This window comes from Euwallacea fornicatus, chromosome 2 (genome assembly GCF_040115645.1).
Source record: "Euwallacea fornicatus isolate EFF26 chromosome 2, ASM4011564v1, whole genome shotgun sequence".
Lineage (NCBI taxonomy): Eukaryota > Metazoa > Arthropoda > Insecta > Coleoptera > Curculionidae > Euwallacea > Euwallacea fornicatus.
Window position 1 is genome coordinate 5378968 of NC_089542.1, and position 13952 is coordinate 5392919.

Here is a 13952-nt window from a genome sequence, read left to right on the forward strand (position 1 = left end):
CCATCCCCGTACTTCCACCCCTAATAAAAATCGAAATTAATTGATCGTCATAGATTGAGGGTCTGCCTGTCTGCCATGCGTAACATAGGGATGGCACACGCCGACCATATGTTGGGCGCTCGCAATTTTACGCACCGTGGAATCTCTACTCATTGTTCACGTCGACACGTCTGGATTGTCTATGCCATACAATTCGAATTACAGGAGGGTTAAACCTGTGGTGGAATGACCCATTGCATCCTTTCATGGTGTACCATTCCGGGGATGACACGTACCATTTGTTCGAAGTGGGTTATAGAGGGTTGGCGGTTGGTGATTAGATTCGCAGATGACGTCGAATTAATGGCAAACGTCAGTTAGCATTGCAAAGGCGAAATGTGTTGATGAAAATGTACTAAATTCGTATATCATGAAAAAACTGTATTTTTCCAAATGAGTTCTACACTAAATAATATCATGCGTTTACTAAATTGTTAGACCAAAAGCAATTGTTTACTACCACGTTAGCACATAATTTCTCCATTCGGTCAAATGTCACCATTTATCAATACTGTCAAGGTACGAACAAGGCCGATAGGGCGCGAAATAGGGCCGTTGTAGGGGTAAGAGAGCCTTAGTACAGTCTCGCTTTTACTAATTCTTACTTGATAATTATGTTATTCGTTTTTGCTTTTACTGAATTTAATTAGTGGGGTATTTGATTTCAGGTTAGCCTGGGTTAGTTTGTGGAAACTCCGTTTCTATAAATTTGTCAAATTTAATAAGTTTAACTTGTCCATTGACAATTTGACCATTTTCGGTACCATGTGAATACGTTCCCAACTTTTTCAAAGGTAAGCCAATATTTAAGAGCTTTCAACATTCATAAACATCAGTAGAGTATTTTTCTTCTCAAACCTTGTACGAAACTTTATAATTGTCAGTGACAAGCGAAAGAATTTTTCCTTTTGGGTTTTAAACTATTCGGTGCGACTCTGATGTTTTCCCAAAACATGGAATTACAATGCTTCAGTATCCACAAGTATCTATGAAAATCAGTGGCTTACTTATCTTTCGGGGCATTTGCGAATTTTCACAAGTCAGTTTATAGCAAACATTTCAATATGTCCCAAAAAAATCGTTGACGTATCGCATATCACAGCTTTTCCGGATCAATAAATTTATTCGAAACAAATTGGGATTTGTACGCTCCTATTGAACAATCTAACTAAAGACAATAAATAGTTTTTTCTTTCAAATAATTTGAATTTGTGATGAATAATTTCGCAATAGGTGATGTTTTGATCTAAAAACGTTTAACTATTTTGACCCCGTTAAAAGGTAATTGTAATTTTGGGGTTTATTCGGATATTAGAAACACGAGGTGTGATTCCAATATCAGTTTCATTGTTGTTGATTTGCCGCGAATTGGAGCTATTAAGAATTTCAGATATTTTGTCTGATTATTTCTGTATACTTTAGGCGCCATTCATGTTGTAAATCTATTGTAAATCCCTTGTGTTTGTCGGTTTCTTTTTTGGGGGAGTTTATGGATTTTACGTGCCTCAGATCAGATTAGATCCGGCGATTGTTTGACTAATAAACCCTAAAAAATCACACTTCCTTTGTTCTAAGTAAAGTTGTATTTCTGCAGAGAATAAAGGTTAAGAACCATAAGCGCCACAAAAAATAACTAAAATTGCCCTAAAATTTCCCACCGCATATTTTTAAAGGGCATTTATTTTCAAAATGTGTGAAACTTTGATTGTTATTATCTCGGTAATTTTGATTCATGATGAATTCGTGCGATGACCACGTTAAACGCACGCGAACAAGGTTATAATAATATCTTGCAAATACCTCAACATAATTCAGCAACTCCCCTGGACAATTTTTCTAGAATCCTCAAAAAACATCCGATAACCTGATGGCTGAGCCTCGTTTAAAGATTGTCACAATAACGAGAAGATCTTTGCTGCTGAGTCTGAGTCTTTCTCAAATCTCTGTTTGCCTTGCAAAACCATCTCCTTAAACTACGCATCTTTTTCCAAAAATATCTGTTAAATATTTACCTTTCTATATATAAGATTTAAGTTTAATGATTCATCTGATCTTCTGAATGCTTTCTGAAGTACAAATGTAAGCAAATGAGATTTAATTGATCTTAATTATGAGTCATCATAAACATATTTTAACGAGAGGCACTAATTCTTTTGAAATTATGCAGGAATATAAGAAAGTGGTAATCATTTATTTGAATTTAAAAATCCTACAGTGAAGTTGAAATGTATCTTATTAAATTGCAACTTTCTTTCTCCGAAAAACGCCAAAGTAGACATTTTTGCTCCAATAAGGCTCAATAAACTGATTGAGAGCAGTCCACAAATCTTATTTATGTTATATTCACTCTTTTCCGTTTTCGAATTCCGACCCATATTTTGGGGCGACAGTTACCTATTATTATGCGGAACTTCAATATAAGAAAGCGTTTATGTATTACACGCATTCCAAATGTCGATGATTTATAATGAAATCTTATGTAAATCGACCCTTTTAATGGCACGCCATTTAGGTAGTTTTTCAAAAAGCAACCCTAAATTATCAGAATACCGAAATTGTAATTTGTGCTTTTAGATGTGTTGCTTCTTTAATATTCAATGCCAGCGTTTGGTTGCCCATTATTTCGATACCGACAAAGGCCTTTATGTATATTGAGGCTTTCACTTAATGGTGAATATTATAATCAAAAATTGTTTATGAGTGAAATTTCATCTAAAGTTTGGCAAAGTATAGCGACCATTAAAACGTTCATCCCAAGTATCCGTCATTCGTCAATACCGCAATGCCACTCGTGTGAAGGTGTTCAATTATACAGTTGATAGAGGGACAAAGGCCTAAAACTTCTGCCCTATGCATCCGCGATCCAGCGATTCGATAATCCAACGAGCAGTCTGTTGTCCGATTTCTTGCATATCTTTTGCATATTTTTCGATCTACATATTTCAAGCTTCTGCAGTAATTTCGGTTAATCTTGAGAAGATTCGTACCATGAACGGTGGCTTTACGAACAACACATAATGTATCTGAAACAATTTTAATTCTATTTGCGATTAAATAAATTGTTGTTGGAGTAATCATATTAGCGTCCAATAAATTATCTTGTTTAAACATTTATCCAAAACTAGGTATGTTGTTGAAATAAATAAACGAACGTAGTGCGGTGGTCAATAGTCGCATTTGTTTTCACTTCGGCGATCAATCAAAACAAATAGATATTGCGCCATTACGGTTCAATTTAGGAAATGAATTAATTTCCATAAATCGTGGAAAAACGTACCCAAGGGGACGATTTCAAGGTCCGAACGTTAACCTGACGAATTCGCAAAATATTCATGATCTTATTAGGTTAATAATACGAATTTTGAAGCAAGTTATCACCTGGCCGATAAGAATCGAGATTTATTTCAAAATTCTGCGAAACCAAGGTACTTTCCGTCAATCACAAAAGCAATTTCGACAAGACAAAAAGCGGGCATAATAACTAATAAGAGCGTTTTACAGAAAGTGGGTACTTTGGCCGAAAGTACCGTCTGCAGGTAAAACGACCGTAATATCAATAACGAGGCGTATTTTATGTACAGGTGACTCATTTTCTCGCATCTTCACGGAATTGCATCGCCCTGCTGCGATGGCTCGTGCTAACAGATTTCACATGTTCCCCGTATTATCTATGGCTGCGACGACAGGCTGCAGGAAATTGAAATTTGTAACGCTAATTTGATCCGGCTACCTTAAGTACGCTCCTGCAAAAGCGAGTCTGTTCTGAAAACCTACCTTACTTGTTATTGGACGTGTTATCGAACAAATTTTCGAGATATCGATGATGACAATTCAAAAAACGACAAAAAACTGCAACCAGCTAAACACAAGTTACGATTTTCTCACATAACTGCATTTTAAATAACCGATCAACACCACGTTTGTTGACGTCATGATAAGCTCTTCCTCAAAAATCAGCGTTAGCGCGCAGATCAACGAGTAATTAATGTTCCATCAGTTGGGGTGATGTAGAGGGTTCGACATGTGGACAAAAGTTATGAACATTTTTCGCTAACGGCGGCTGCTAGATTTCAGTCTTCTGTTCCGCATCATTTTATAAATTAGAATAAATGATCGAATTTTTCATTTCCGGGTTTGAAGTCGTTCCTTTAGGAGGATTATTGAACACGACAAACACATTTAATATTTCTGTTCCAAACTAGCTAATGGACGACAACACCTGTTTCTTACCGATAAGGAAAAAACCGACCTAACTTTTTTATCAGTTTGATAATGGTTTTGCATGTACATTTTACGTAAATTTCGCTCAAAATTGTCGTACATTCAGCAAAATGAAAACGGGGCATCTTTCAAGTATATTTTGTTCAATCACTCTACCTTTTAGCCACTCAGTGCACAATACTGTTGTTTGAGTTTGAAAGTTAATATTGAACATGGCGTGCACGTTTAATAGCATGCCACGGAATCCTTCACATTCATTTAATATTCTATGTGACGTCAACTATTGAAATGCTTCGCTATGCCGAAAACGAAAGATAATAATATTTGAACAATTTCATGGTGTACATGTTATAAGTTTAATTTTGAGACTCAACATATAAACTCATTTTAAATATGAATTATGACAAATCTTTTTCATATTTGTGTTTATTTTTTCCATTCTTTTTCATTCACTCTCCGCGTTAAAATTAAAATTTCATATTTGTATAATTTCTCAGAAATCAATAACAACACGACTAGGTTGACTAACAGAAATTGACAAAATTCGCTTCTTTTTCGAAATAGCTAGGTATCCATGGACTAGATATTTCGGAAGCGGAAACATGGAAAAGCCGTCAAATTGATCTCTTGAAACGCAAATTTTTCCGCGTTAAGCGACCGGTAATTCCGGTTATTTTCGATATTCGTCACTTAAAAAAAACATGTCCATGTATGACCCAGTATTGTGATATGTATTTTAGTGATTTTGAAAGTTTTTTTAAAATGAAGGTGTACATGGAGTTATCCAGGGTCAATAAAGAATTCAAACTAGTTGACATAAGTGAAAATTGACATCTCAATTTTTTCTCCAAGAGGTCTAAATTTCAACGTTTATTCGATTTCTCAAAACACAATATTTTAGATGCGTTCTCTGACTTATTTACTCTGAAAAATGAAAAATTGAAAGTATTTACGGTCGTAAATATCAACGAATAACTGATCAAAAGAATTAATGATCGGCCCTGTATCAAGACGGGGGTTCATTGGCATCATCGACAACAGCGATCTCGATCTGCGCCCTTAACGTTAAAAGTCCGGTACCATCAGTGAGGCGACGACGAAGGAGCGGGCCCCGGTGGCCGTTAGAGCGGTTGAAGAAGACGCGCTGCGATGAGGGTGGCACCTGTGGTACCACAGGCAGGTGGTATCGGCGCCGCACCTGCACAACTCGCTACTTGCACTTTCACGCGTTTCATCTCTTCCGAGATGAGCGGTTGTAATTTAATTAGCACCGGCACGCGGTCCTCTCATTTGTAATTCGAGTGAGCGGATACTGCGTTTTGTCACTGCTTTCAAAAGTAATTAAATGACAGACGTTGTCCACTCGAAGCCGAATCAAAAAACTTTAAATTACCCAAACAAGGAATCCAACGGTAAATCATTGAATAAGACGCACCGGCCGTTTTGTTTACTTTGTTGGGGAATCTTGACGCAAAGGTGTTTCGGGTTATGTCGCGTATAAGTTATACAGAGTGTCAAAAACAAGCCCTGTAAAGTCTTGAATATTGCCTTAAGTGATATATTGTTGTTGATAAATCTAGAAACACATTTCTTTCATGGGTACATTTTGTTGATAGTGAAGTATGTTGTACAGTTTTGAATTAAACTAATGATATCGTTATCTTTTTTTGACAGAAAGACTGACCTTTTAAAAAACATGAATAACCTTCTTAAATTTAATTGATTTTGATTAACCTAAGTACGCAATACTATATTAAAAAAAAGATCATTAGTTCTTAACTTGTCGAGAAAAATGAGCGCCAGTGGCATTAAACGTGACGGAATTTTGCCAAGGGCCCGTCATTTAAGTAATTTATTTTGGTGTTTTCCGATTATCTTGAATGCCCTGTATGTAAAATCTGGGCGAAACGTGACATATTTTAGGTTTTTCATGAATATCCCATAAGAATTTCTCTTGCTGTTTTTTGACATTTTGACATTTTGATTGTTGATTACATAAATATGTAGCAGACAGATAATACTTCTTTATGAGTCACCTGCAAATAAAATATTTTGAGCAGTAATTTTCCAGAAGTCCCATATATCCTTTGCTTATATCCGAAAAGCAAGCTTCAATGTTTTCGATTAGTCTCTTTATGTGTCGTCAGTTAAATTAAATGTCCAGGCAGTGTTATCCAAAGAATTAATATCAAATTCTATTAGCGGCAATTATGTGATTTCCCCAACTAATCACGTGACGTATAGCTCTATCCATGACGGTACAGAGATTGTGACAGCAGTCCCGTTCGAAGTTGCTGTTCAGGAAACTCTTGAACGAAAAGAGCAAAATGAATTATAGAATTGGACGAAGGTTAGATAAGGAATTAGAAGATTGTGAGTCTATGAATCTATAAACTAAAACATCATATTTTAGATTTTGCGTCTCAAAAAATTACTGACATCAATTATAGCTTAAATAGAATATATTGCGTCGTTTGCAAAATTAGTTTAATTCTCAACTCATCTATTGTTTCCTTTAAAAATAGCCAAATGTACACTAAAATGACTATATTTAAATTTCCACCCCTGCGGGTTTTCTATACAGTGTTTGCAGATTTGTTGTATCCTAGACGAAAAAAAAGAGAAATTGGGTTTCTTATCTGTATTTTTCTTAATTTTTTACTTAAAAAAAAGTTTCATCACAGAATTTGAAAGTTGCCGAATTTCTAGTACGCTTTTATTTTCGCTCACATTTTAATAAATTTTATTATTTTTATTTTGAGTTTTAATTTATATTATTGAGATTTTTTTTAACATAGGAAAATAGGACTCCGAACGAATTTTTGTTTTAATTTTGCATCAAACACTATTGCCATAACAATAAAATTAACCATAAAAATTAGCTGCATTATCTTTTTAACTGAATCTGTATCTTATATTCTGAATCTACGAAAAATCAATCGCTCATGCGCGTGCAAAGGATGACAAGTCGCCAAATATGCATTTTGAGTTAAGTCCATAACGTAGTCTTAAGCTCAGGCTTAACTTAATCGTTTGGAGTTAATTTTCGAAATCCCAAAGAGGACGCAATTTTTATCAATGTGGTTTATGAACTTAAGTCAAAATGCACATTTTGCGATTTGTCCCCCTTTGCACGAGCTTGAGCGAAATATTTCTAAGAAAATATGTCCACGTTGAAAATTCCACACGTGCAAGTTAATTTCCATTCTCATGTGATTAAGTATACAAAACACATGTTATCATACCACCATCTTTTTGAGAATTTAATAGGGGATGTTTTATTTCTGGTTTTAAATTAATTGTCAGCTTTTATTTTCGAAGAACGTGGGAACAGATGAACTAGAATGACGGAAATAGGGGTAGAACATTTTTTGATGTTTAGTTTCTTTCTCAAAACTCATGTTTTAGTTTTTTTTTTAACTGGCAAAACTCAATACAAACACACACTCCTCTCTTCTGCACCGTTATTTGGCGCGCCATTAAAACCATGATGATTGATAGCCGTATTTGTGGAAAAAAGCCCACATGTCTAATGATTTTTGGTAGTCGAATCTATTATTGTGTTTGGAAGAAAAATGAACTTAATATTCTAATCTAACCTCATTGTACTTCCATTCTGTGTGTCTGTGTTAAACGTTGATAATTAACATGTCACGTAGCACTGTCCTGCTCTAAAGGCAGGGTATGTTGAATATTAATCATACCTATGGCAAGCGCTCATTGTAGTTCCTGTCAATAGGAGCATATAAGTGATTTGTGATTTTTCATCCTCAAATACAATGTAAGCTTATTTAAATTAATTCTCAGGAAAAAATGAAATATGAATTTGCTTCAAGGTGGTAACATTAGGGATTTTCTGGAACTAATTATTAAAACAATATGAAATGACGAGTCATTTATCACCTGCCATTGTTATCAAGTCTACCACACAAAAACTCTTGCGGTTTCAATTTTTTCATAAAGATACATGAGATTTCTCTGTTTCTCAGTATCTGTTGCAATTAGTTTTCTGCATGTACTTTGATATCAAAAACGCATATTACTTCCATTACACTCGAACCAAAAAAAGGAATACCGTTATGCTTGTTAAAATTTTAGCAAAAGAGGCAAGCTGCACATCCTTAAGGCCACATGTGTCGGGCCCATGTAGTGGCAAAGGGGCTTGTTTCGGATTATTCACGCGTATTACAAATTTTTATAATGGGATTTTATTAATTTTCGCATACTGATACACCGTGATGATGACTTCACAAGTATTTTGATGGCAAATAAATGCCAGTTCTTGTTAGTCATTGTGTGGTTTTCAGGGGGCTTTTAATGTGTGTGGAGCCTCAACAAGGTGCTTCAACGAAATACGAAAAAAAATTCAGTGTTCTTGTCAGATTTCAGCTAAAAAATTTTCACTTTAGACATGTACTTGATAATATGTAAATAGGAATGGCAACATTGCGCGCAGCTTTTGTTTCAGATTTCGGTTTAAAATCTTTGTTTTTAACGGAGGGCGCATGCCTTTGGGTGGGTGGAGGACGGTTGGTTTTGGGTTGTGGTCATTTGTGAAATTAAAAACACATTTCTCAAGACTTTTGAATTGTATTTGTAGACGTTTCGATGCTGACTGGCATTTTTATCACTATAAACAAAACCCCCTCATGACCAAAAGATTAGGAGATTATTAATTCTTTATTTTTGGGCTTCTTTTACGTTCTCTTTTCTTTTTTTTTCCCAGAATAGAAAGTTTCTTGAATAATTTAGAACTAAAGCTCAGATACACAAATGGACAATCAAATTCTGAACTCCCCTGCTTTACGTTTGATTAAAAGATGGCGATTACGATTGCGCGATGGCCCGTTGCAAGATGGGGGTTGTAAACTGTTTTAACAATTTCGGTAATGGGTAAAACGGGGGTTAAAGGGGTCGCTGTCACAGTGAGTGCACAGCGGGGCCATCTGCGTGGTGAGGTGTGCTCTTCCTCAACGGTTTCCTGGCTTATCGGGGCTAATCACCCACGTGCTCCCTAGTTTAGATATGCCACAGAGACATTTTTTGTTAGTGTAACCACTGAAACGAAGTGTGCCATTAGTATTTATTTTTATGCAATGGAAGAAAAACAAATATTCTTGATTCTTCCATTATGAAAACCGGCGCTGATATTGAAACCTTGGATCTGTCGTTATGCGAGGGTGCGACTAGGGGCACTTCTTGCATGGGGCCGTCATATGGCAAACGAGAGTAACGCGAGCCACGCACGTGTCTTAATACCTTTTTAACCGACGTTGTTCTTCATCCGTGTCGAGTTTATTGGGGGACGCTGATCCGATCGGTGATTGCTCTTTTAATTGTCTGACTTCAGGTTTAAGATTTTAACATTTTAAACTGAAAAATTAATGAAAATTGAAGTGAGGAGAACAAATAAGTACCGCGATGCTACATTTCTTCTGAATGGATCGGAATTGTTGACACTAGAATATATACAGGGTGTTCCATAAACATACTGACAAGCTTTGGGGTTGTAAAGCTCATCAAAACAAACATTTAGATAAAATAAAATTAGGCCCGAAATCGCTTCGTTTCCAAGATACAGGGTGTTTAATTTCTATTTTTTTAAATTTTATGAATATTTCAGAAATGGTTTAAGGTAACTACGTATCGAAGAAAATGGTCGAAATTTTGAAAATTTGTAATAAAATATTTATAATTTGTTTTCTATTTATTTCATATTGAGTTAGGTACGTTTATTTAAAATACCAGATTATATTACATTTTGCTATCATATAAGTCCTTTATTTCTTCTAGTCAAAATCGTTAATTTGCGAACATATTTTATTAGATAAAGAAAGTTTGCCTTCGTGTTCTTTAACTCTGTCAAAAGAAAATTAAGTTAGTTTCTCCTAAAGAATTATAAAAAAATCGCTTGTAGAAATCTATACCGGTTTTTTCACAGGAATGAGAATCTTTTTTTTATCTTGAAAATTTTATCTTTGAAAATAGCTATTTGAACAACAAAACATTAGGCGGCCTTTGTTTTTATCAAGAATCGATGGAATAATAAAAAATATATATTCCTATTAAAAAGGCCAGTGATGTACCATTTCTTCATTAAAAACATTCCATTGAATTACCGCACGAACGCTACTGATGTGGATGGAAATATTTTGCTCACTCTAGAACTGCACATTTAACCCGCCATAGCGAGTTCCTAATTTCATGTTCTTATCCAGTTATCTTTTCCAAACCAATTTTGAAATATTTAAAATATATTTGGAAAAAAAATAAATTGAACACTATGTATTTTGGATGCGAACTCATTTCGGACTTTATTCGATGTATATGTATATTTGTTTTTATAAGTTCGAAATCCCCTGAGAGTTTGTCGGTATATTTATGAAACACTTTGTATACTTCTTAATGGAATGAAGTTTTGTACTTAGTATATGACTGTCCCCTCGTCTCTAAAAGAGTTCAAATATAAAAATGACAATATTTTATGTTGTCATGAGAGTCTCTTCATATATTCGGGAACTTATGGTATGTGCTAAAATGTTCGTTGATCGTAACAAATAAAACCTAATGGCGACATTGCCCCTTTTCTCAGTTTTCAAAAAAGTCTGACTTCCATCGTATCTTAAAAACAAAATTTAACAGCGGCATTGTGATATCTCTCGGTTGTTCAAAATTTACAGTTTCTGGTCGGAAAGTGGCTGGATTTGGTGATCTTCCGAATTCGTGCCAGTGCGTCATGTAAAGCCGATTTGGATCAATATTAAAGAATTTTGATCTGAATGGGGACGTTGACATCTCTCTTAATCAGAATTCCACGTTTTGAGTCACTCTAGCGAAAAGATTTCCAGAACAAGCATTTTTGGTTATTGAGCCCTGTCGAGATCTGCGGCAAAAAAACACTAAGTTTAACGTTGATTTATAAAATAAAGACGAAACGCGGCTTTGCCATTATACTTGATTCATCGAAATTTCAAATCTAAGAGTTTTTTAGCCACCAATTGACTGAAGCACAGACAAAAGTATTTAATTAAATTTCACTATAAATTTAATTTTTTATTATTGGCTAAAATGTTTGCCTGACGCCTGGCAACTGACATCCGCCTTAAGAAACAAAAGTTAACCGCGACGTTGCCATCTCGATCAATTAATCAGAACTGTACACTTCGGAGGTTTGTTTATCAGAGCTATATTTATGAAATATTGACTCAAAAAAGTGAGTCTGTAGTAGTACAAGCCTTGAACTCTAAATTTCACATTTCTGTAGCGTCTAGACTGGTAGCTCGACGTCTATAAAAAAAACTAAAGCTAATCGTTACGTCTCTCGGTTTGCTGAAAATTGCAGATTTTCGTTATTATTATGAGCAAAAAATGACTTTATCAAAACTCCGAATTAGTTTTGTGCGCCAATCTTTAAATTTCATTTTCATTCGTCATCAATGTCTGACGTGTCTGCCTGGCGCACCAAATTTGGCACGCAAAATTTACCATAACTCAATCAGTACCTACGTCAGTACAACGAGAAATAGTGTTTATATGTATAATATTATAATGAAGCAATTTCATCTGGCATCATTAAAAATCCATTTGTCTGCGCTACGGGATCGGTCCGTTCTTCGCCCAAAAGGCGGCCCGATTAAAACTAAAAGGGATGTTATTAAATGAGAGAGCATTGATAATATCAAATCCCTGTTACTTTCACCTTGGCCTCATTCGATGATCTACGTGGATATTTCAAAAAAACAGATTAGATTTTTAGTCCGGGGTTGAAAGAGGCTGTCAAATAATTAATTTAATCATAGTCCTGTAAGACGAGTTCATCAGTGTTCTTCAAAAAATTTAAGATTCAAAAGCGACTATATCGAAATCCTGGCAACTTTTGGCAACGGAAGAGTAGGCCAATAGAATTTCCTTATTTTGTCATTTCCATGACGAAAATTAATTTTTGCACTTAACATTACTTTCTTTGATGAACGATTTGAGGTGAAGTGATAACCTCGACGTTCATTCACGAAATTACAGCGGTTGATTATTGTTATATAATTAATTTAAGAAGAAAACCTGCAACCCCGTACTAATCCAATGATACGAAAGGGAGAGGGTCTCGGTCATGAATATTGGTAAGACAGATGGGGTGGCACGTGCCCTTTCAAATATGTATGTATATGCAATTAAAAGGAATAATTAGTTAATTCGGCCTTACCGTGGATGGGCATGATTTTATTTAATACTTCAACCAAAAGCATGAAATTAGATTTTGAAGTAAAAAGCCGCTCTTTTGTAATATACATACGTTCAGCTTTCTACTAACTAAACTTTTCATCAATCTAAATTATTGATCAAAGAAAAATATTCAGGTGCGGTTGGAAGAACATTACACCAGAAGTTGTCATATTATTCTTCTTGATCTTTTACCAAATTGCCTAATAACGATGGAGAAACATTTTCACGTAATGTCTTCGAAGCAAGTTTATTACTACTCCTTCCTGAAGGATTTTGAAATTTAAGATGGTGTGTCATTACAAAATATTTATTGAAAATTGTGAGAAATTTTCAGTTTTTTTCAAAGATTATTATCGTATTTAATGCAACATTGTGTGCAATTTACACTTATTACCCGTTAAATGGATTCAATTTAACTTATATGGCACCTTCTCACTTCCATAAGCAAGACCGTTCTTGTTAATATTTCACTTTAAGGCGATTCCGCATGTACGCTCCGATTTGGCCGTAAACACAAATGATCACAAGAAGGCAGATGAAACTTCTTAATAAGTATCACCGATAATGTTTTTGAAATTTAGCATTTCAACAGCTTTAGTCTTCATGACGAAACCAAAACAAGATCTGGGAAAAGATTCTCATTGGCACCACATGTCTTGTAATATAGTGATTCAGACCATGATTTGATACCTAAAGACCCAATAAAGACCCTTTTTTGTAAGGATTGTAAAACCGATTTCGTGGGTGGTTTATTTATCTTTTCAAGGCGACGACAAAGAGTTTGATAATGGTTCGTATTTGCCATAAATTATTCACCCCGGAAGCGGAGATGCCATAGCACCGGAAACACGTGCGTTTCCGTGCCCTTTGATAATTAATTTAGATTACACAGTTATTTATAATTTTAAATTCATTTGTACCATCCCCTGGATCAAGTAATGATAATAAGCAGGCTGAAACGAGTTAGATGGTGGAGCACTGCAATTTTATTTGCGAGTACGAAAGTCGACCCGTTATGTCCCTAATTCAATTTCCTTCTTTTGATTTTTGATTTTTTAAAATTTTCAATTTGCATTGATTTTGTGCATTCCTAATTTTTGGGCGTTACGATTGATTTTATCTTAAAATAATATAGGCGGTTGCTATTCAGCGCATCGACATGTTATTAATTTAAACCCTGTATATTTTCAGTATTGAAAACTCAAAAACTAAGTCTGTAAACGGATTTTCCTCCATTTCGTGCATTTAAATTCCCATTCGTTACGTTCTTGAACTTTGAAATACAAAATTCGGAGGTTTTAAACTCAGCGAAGTAGATTATTTTTTTAAGGTGCTGCTGTAGGATTTTCATATTGAAATTTTTTAAACTCCCGTGTTTTTCAAATTAAAAACCTTCGAAAATTTGGTCGGTGTGATCCTGATTTTTGAAAATTTATTGATTGGCAGTTTAGGGTCTTTACAATCGGGGACGT